The following is a 6,448-nucleotide window of genomic DNA, read 5'->3' on the forward strand; positions in this document are numbered from 1 at the left end:
ATCTCCACACTGAAATCCCATTTAAAATCAACCGATTTAAAATATGTGCGCTATACTTACTGTTCGTAAATCACTCGATTACTGCACGCCATACTTGACAACTGGCAGAAATTGGAAGACTCCAGACTGTTAATGCTTTGTGTCTGACCGCAGCCACTAACAGCAGCACCAGCAGTAGTAGTAGTAGTAGAAGAAGAAGAAGAAATAATAATAATAATAATAATACTGTGTTCACCACTATATTAGTCCTTATGTAGTTACTACTGTGTCGTGCCGTCAATTAATTCATTTATCTGTTTAAAAGCAATGTTTGGACTACTGCAGGTACTATCTAAGCTTCGCAAAGACATTTTCTTGAGATATTTAGCATTTGTTACGTAGACATCTCACTTTTATGATCATCGATGTACGGGACAAAGCACAACATATGTGTTTAGTGGTTGGGCTGTGTGAGAAATCTGTAACCTCCACCGCATTAATGCTAATAATTGAGAAAAATTAATTTTTGTTAACTTATATACCAATATTGCCAACGGCCTTGCCGCAGTGGTAACACCGGTTCCCGTCAGATCACCGAAGTTGAGCGCTGTCGGGCTGGGCTAGCACTTGGATGGGTGACCATCCGGTCTGCCGAGCGCTGATGGAAAGCGGGGTGCACTCAGCCCTTGTGAGGCAAAATGACGAGCTACATGATTGACAAGTAGCGGCTGCGGTCTCGGAAACTGACATACGGCCGAGAGCACGGTGTGCTGACCACATGCCCTTCCATATCCGCATCCAGTGACGCCTGTGGGCTGAGGATGACATGGCGGCCAGTCGGTGACTTTGGGCGTTCATTTCCTGTGTGGGAGGAGATAAATATACCAATATTAGTCTTACAAGATTGTGATAATAGCAACGATCTTTTGAAAATAATTTAGAATTTAGTTTCGTGACTGAAACAGAGTCAAATCGTTCAGCTTTTACCGCTTAGAAAATTTCATTTTACCCCTCGGGGGGTAACTACCCGCAGGTTGGGAACCACTGCAGTAGAGGAACAGTTTGGAAACGATGACAGATTGTTTTAACATGACAATGCACGCTGTCATAAAGCAGCATCTATGAGGCGATGATTTGTGGACAATGAGACAGTAACACTCGTGAAATGGCCTGGGGCGCTGACCAGAGTTCTCACCTGAACCAAGCGGAATGAGTTACAATGTTGACTTGGCTCCACTCTCCAGTGTCCAACATCTCTCCCTTCTCTGGTTTAGGCTCTTGAGGAAAAACAGGTTGCCATTCCCCCACACACCGAGCGAGGTGGCGCAGTGGTTAGGTACTGGACTCGCATTCGGGAGGACGACGGTTCAATCCCGCGTCCGGCCATCTTGATTTAGGTTTTCCGTGATTTCCCTAAATCGCTCCAGGCAAATGCCGGGATGGTTCCTTTGAACGGGCACGGCCGACTTCCTTCCCCATCCTTCCCTAACCCGATGAGATCGATGACCTCGCTGTCTGGTCTCCTTCCCCAAACAACCCAACCGTCCCCCACACATATATGCAGACAAATGTTCAAATGCGTATGAAATCTAATGGGACTTAACTGCTAAGGTCATCAGTCCCTAAGCTTACACACTACTTAACCTAAATTATCCTAAGGACAAACACACACACCCATGCCCGAGGGAGGACTCTAACCTCCGCCGGAACCAGCCGCACAGTCTATGACTGCAGCGCCCTAGACCGCTCGGCTAATCCCGCGAGGCTATATTCAGACACCTCACTGAAAATGTCCCCAGCATAGTTCAGGCCGTCATAGATGCGAAGAGTGGACACGTCCTATATTAATGTCCTCTAAGGACTGCCTGGATACTCTTGATTAAATAGTGTATACTGCAGTATCAGGTTTCGGCTAAGAATATCTTTTATGAGGTCCATCCATCGGATTATGAGTTTCCCATATTTTTCCTAAATCATTCCTGATAAGTTCGTAGACAGCTCCTGCCAACAATGCATCGCCGACATGTCCTGCTTTCCCACGCACTGGCACTCACTCCCTCGCGGAAACCTCCTGGAGCACTTTACGTAACTTGCGGCCCGCCGCCCCACGACAGCCGTGGTAGCAGTCTATCACGTCATTTACATGCGGCGGCGGTCACGCACTGCCCGGGGGACTGGCCGGACACGGCCGGCGTGACGGCCCGTTGTGCGGCCGTCGTGTTCGCGTCGATACCCCGTGACGGGTCATTCGTCTGCCGCGGGACCACCCAGCCGCGCTCTCCGTGACGTCAGACCCCCAGTGCTGCCACTCCGACAGCACCGCCGCCTGCCGGCGACTGGCTTCCATGTGACTCCGTAGTGGAGGGCTTGTGGTGGGAAGAGTTACTCAACCTGATCTGATCTACATCTACGTCAACATAGATACTCCTCAAGCCACTGTACGGTGCGTGGAGAAGGGTACCCTGTACCACTATTAGTCATTTCCCTTCCTGTTCCACTTGCAAATAGAGCGAGGAAAGAACGACTGTCTATACGCCACAGTATGAGCCCTAATTTCTCGTATCTTATCTTTGTCACCCTTAAGCGGAATATACACTCATGCTCATACGAGGTGCATTCAAGTTCTAAGGCCTCCGACTTTTTTTTTCTAATTAACTACTCACCCGAAATCGATGAAACTGGCGTTACTCCTCGACGTAATCGCCCTGCAGACGTACACATTTTTCACAACGCTGACGCCACGATTCCATGGCAGCGGCGAAGGCTTTTTTAGGAGTCTGTTTTGACCACTGGAAAATCGCTGAGGCAATAGCAGCACGGCTGGTGAATGTGCGGCCACGGAGAGTGTCTTTCATTGTTGGAAAAAGCCAAAAGTCACTAGGAGCCAGGTCAGGGGAGTAGGGAGCATGAGGAATCATTCAAAGTTGTTATCACGAAGAAACTGTTGCGTAATGTTAGCTCGATGTGCGGGTGCGTTGTCTTGGTGAAACAGCACATGCGCAGGCCTTCCTGGACGTTTTTGTTGCAGTGCAGGAAGGAATTTGTTCTTCAAAACATTTTCATAGGATGCACCTGTTACCGTAGTGCCCTTTGGAACGCAATGGGTAAGGATTACGCCCTCGCTGTCCCAGAACATGGACACCATCATTTTTTCAGCACTGGCGGTTACCCGAAATTTTTTTGGTGGCGGTGAATCTGTGTGCTTCCATTGAGCCGACTGGCGCTTTGTTTCTGGATTGGAAAATGGCATCCACGTCTCATCCATTGTCACAACCGACGAAAAGAAAGTCCCATTCATGCTGTCGTTGGGCGTCAACATTGCTTGGCAACATGCCACACGGGCAGCCATGTGGTCGTCCGTCAGCATTCGTGGCACCCACCTGGATGACACTTTTCGCATTTTCAGGTCGTCATGCAGGATTGTGTGCACAGAACCCACAGAAATGCCAACTCTGGAGGCGATCTGTTCAACAGTCATTCGGCGATCCCCCAAAACAATTCTCTCCACTTTCTCGATCGTGTCGTCAGACCGGCTTGTGCGAGCCCGAAGTTTTTTCGGTTTGTTGTCACACGATGTTCTGCCTTTATTAAACTGTCGCACCCACGAACGCACTTTCGACACATCCATAACTCCTTCACCACATGTCTCCTTCAACTGTCGATGAATTTCAATTGGTTTCACACCACGCAAATTCAGAAAACGAATGATTGCACGCTGTTCAAGTAAGGAAATGTCGCCATTTTAAGTATTTAAAACAGTTCTCATTCTCGCCGCTGGCGGTAAAATTCCATCTGCCGTACGGTGCTGCCATCTCTGGAACGTATTGACAATGAACGCGGCCTCATTTTAAAACAATGCGCATGTTTCTATCTCTTTCCAGTCCGGAGAAAAAAAATCGGAGGCCTTAGAACTTTAATGCACCTCGTAAATTAAGGATAATGCTGATACATGGTGAAACAACGCTCTGGTGGCTGGTATGCGGATTTAAATCACCTAGGGCCGGCCGGAGTGACCCAGCGCTTCTAGGCGCTTCAGTCTGGAACCGCGCGACCGTTACGGTCGCAGGTCCGAATCCTGCCTCGGGCATGGATGTGTGTGATGTCCTTAGCTTAGTTAGGTTTAAGTAGTTCTAAGTTCTAGGGGACTGATGACCTCAGAAGTTAAGTCCCATAGTGCTCAGAGCCATTTGAACCATTTTTTAAATCGTCTAGGGCTATGACCATGAGGTGCGTTTGACGTGTGTTCGTCGCACGGTGGCGCTGCCAGCAGTCCACATATGCAGAAGGTGTGTTGGTGCATGTCAGAGTACAGTGCAGCGAGTAAGTGTGCAGACGTTTTCAGACGTGCTAATGGTGACTGTGTGTTGAAAATGGCTCAAAGAACACATATTGATGACGTTATGAGGGGTAGAATACTAGGGCGACTGGAGGCTGGTCAAACACAGCAGGTCGTAGCACGGGCCATCCGTGGGCCACAAAGTGTGATCTCAAGGTTACGCCAACGATTCCAGCAGACAGGAAATGTGTCCAGGCGCTACAGTACGGGACGTCCACAGTGTGAAACACCACAAGAAGACCGATATCTCACCATCAGTGCTCGCAGACGACTACGGAGTACTGCATGTAGCCTTGCTCGGAACCTTGCCGCAGCCACTGGCAGTTGTCTTCAGACACACAGTCTACAGACGACTGTACAGACATGGTTAATGCACCCGGAGACCTGCAAGGTGCATTCCACTGACCCCTGTCACAGGAGAGCGCGTAAAGCCTGGTGTCAAGAGCACAGTTCAAATGGTTCAAATGGCTCTGAGCACTATGGGACTTAACAGCTGAGGTCATTAGTCCCCTAGAACTTAGAACTACTTAAACCTAACTAACCTAAGGACATCACACGCATCCATGCCCGAGGCAGGATTCGAACCTGCGACTGTAGCGGTCGCGCGGTTCCAGACTGAAGCGCCTAGAACCACTCGGCCAAGAGCACAGTACATGGTCATTGGTACAGTGGTCACAGGTTATGTTCACAGACGAGTCCAGTGATTCTCGCCGGGTTTTGATCTGGCGTGAACCAGGAACCAGATACCAACCCCTTAATGTCCTTGAAAGAGACCTGTATGGAGGTCGTGGTTTGATGGTGTGGGGTGGGAGTATGATGGGTGCACGTACACCACTGCATGTTTTTGACAGGGGAACTGTAACAGGTCAGGTGTATCGAGACGTCATTTCGCACCAGTACTTCCGCCTTTTCAGGGGTGCAGTGGGTCCCACCTTCCTCCTGATGGATGATGATGATGATAACGCACCGAGCTGCCATAGTGGAGGAGTACCTTGAAACAGAAGATATCAGGCGAATTGAGTGGCCTGCCTGTTCTCCAGACCTAAACCCCATCGAGCACGTCTGGGATGCTCGCGGCCGACGTATCGCTGCACGTCTTCAGGAGCTCCGACAGGCACTGGTGCAAGAATGGGAGGGTATACCCGAAGCAGCTGCTCGACCACCTGATCCAGAGTATACCAAACCGTTGTGCGGCCTGTGTACGTGTGCATGGTGATCATATCACATATTGATGTCGGGGTACACGCGCAGGAAACAGTGACATTTTGTAGCACATGTCTCTCGGGACGGTTTTCTCAACTTATCACCAATACCGTGGACTTACAGATCTGTGTCGTGTGTGTTCCGTATGTGCCTATGCTATTAGCCCCAGTTTTGTGTAGTGCCACTACGTTGTGTGGCACCAGATTCTGCAATTATCCTTAATGTATGAGCATGAGTGTATACTGGCAGCAATAGAATCGTTCGGCAGTCAGTTTCAAATCCCGGTTCTCTAAATTTGCTCAGTAGTGTTCCTCGAAAATAATGTCGCCTTCTCTCCAGGGACTCCCATTTGAGTTCCCGAAGCATCTCCGTTAAACTCACGTGTCGTTCGAAGATACCGGTAACAAATCTAGCAGCCTGCCTCTGAATTGCTTCGATGTCTTCCTTCAGTCCGAATTGGTACGTACTCAAGAATAGGTCGCACCAGCGTCCTATATGCGGTCTCCTTTACAGGTGAACCACTCTTTCCTAAAATTCTTCTAGTGAACTGACGTCGACCATTGCCTTTCCTTCCAGAGTTCTCACGTGCCCGTTCCACCTCATATCGCTTTGCAACTTTACTCCCACATATTTAAACGACTTGACTGTGTCAAGCAGGACACTACTAATACTGTATCCGAACATTGCAGGTTTGATCTTCCTACTCATCCTCATTAACTTGCATTTTTCCACATTCAGGGCTAGCTGCCATTCGTCACACCAATTGGTTCAAATGGCTCTGAGCACTATGGGACTCAACTGCTGAGGTCATTAGTCCCCTAGAACTTAGAAATAGTTAAACCTAACTAACCTAAGGACATCACAAACATCCATGCCCGAGGCAGGATTCGAACCTGCGACCGTAGCGGTCTTGCGGTTCCAGACTGCAGC

General features: G+C 49.1%; 1 pseudogene; it reads left to right on the forward strand.

Annotated features, from left to right (window-relative positions):
- The first annotated feature begins 528 nt into the window (after window positions 1–528).
- Window positions 529–646, forward strand: LOC126482496 (5S ribosomal RNA; annotated as a pseudogene).
- Window positions 647–6,448: the final 5,802 nt, after the last annotated feature.

This window comes from Schistocerca serialis, chromosome 5 (assembly GCF_023864345.2).
Source record: "Schistocerca serialis cubense isolate TAMUIC-IGC-003099 chromosome 5, iqSchSeri2.2, whole genome shotgun sequence".
NCBI classification, from domain to species: domain Eukaryota; kingdom Metazoa; phylum Arthropoda; class Insecta; order Orthoptera; family Acrididae; genus Schistocerca; species Schistocerca serialis.